The sequence below is a fragment of the Tupaia chinensis genome, unplaced genomic scaffold (assembly GCF_000334495.1).
Source record: "Tupaia chinensis unplaced genomic scaffold, TupChi_1.0 Scaffold149686_1, whole genome shotgun sequence".
Classification (NCBI taxonomy): Eukaryota; Metazoa; Chordata; class Mammalia; order Scandentia; family Tupaiidae; genus Tupaia; species Tupaia belangeri.
Window position 1 is genome coordinate 621,324 of NW_006209531.1, and position 916 is coordinate 622,239.

Here is a 916-nt window from a genome sequence, read left to right on the forward strand (position 1 = left end):
TCTCCGCAAACGCCCCGGCTGTCGGCTTGGCGGGTGTGGCGGGCTGACCTCGCCAGCCTCCCTCAGCCCACCCTTTGTCCAGCCATGGCAGGCATTGCTCCAAATGTCACTGCAAGCTGTCCTGGAGGCATCCTCACTGAGCCCCAGGCAGTGAGTGGGGCCGCTCCTGCCGCCTTCTCTGCAGGGAGAGGCCCAGTTCTGGTGGCTCTCCCTGTAGAACCATTTATCATGTGGCATTACCACTATGTGTCCATCGCCACGGCCAGCCCACCCTTTGTCCAGCCATGGCAGGCATTGCTCCAAATGTCACTGCAAGCTGTCCTGGAGGCATCCTCACTGAGCCCCAGGCAGTGAGTGGGGCCGCTCCTGCCGCCTTCTCTGCAGGGAGAGGCCCAGTTCTGGTGGCTCTCCCTGTAGAACCATTTATCATGTGGCATTACCACTATGTGTCCATCGCCACGGCAGATCGTTTCTGAGGATGGTGTCCGTTTCTGCCTCATTTCTGCCTCTGTGTCGTCACCCCTAACAATGAGCCTGGTATGTAGCAGGCACTCAGAAAATGTTCACTAATAATAGTAATAGCGGGGCCGGCACGGCAGGTGGCGTGGTGGTTAAGGCACTGGACTCCCACATGGCCGACTGCAGTTTGAGTTCCGGACCTAGCAGCCTACTTTCATTCTCTCTCTCTCTGTCTCTCTCTCTGTCACTTTCTGGTCAAATTAAAAAAGAAGAAAGAAAAAGACAAAAGAAAAAGAAAGAAAAGAAAGTTAAATTCTTATAAAAAAATAGTAACAGTACATTCATTAAACATTTAGAAAGGGACAGAGAGGGGCCAGCAGGTGGCATAGTAGTTGAGGGTGCTGGACTCCCACATGGCCATCTGCAGTTTGAGTCCTGGACCTGGCAGCTTACTTTC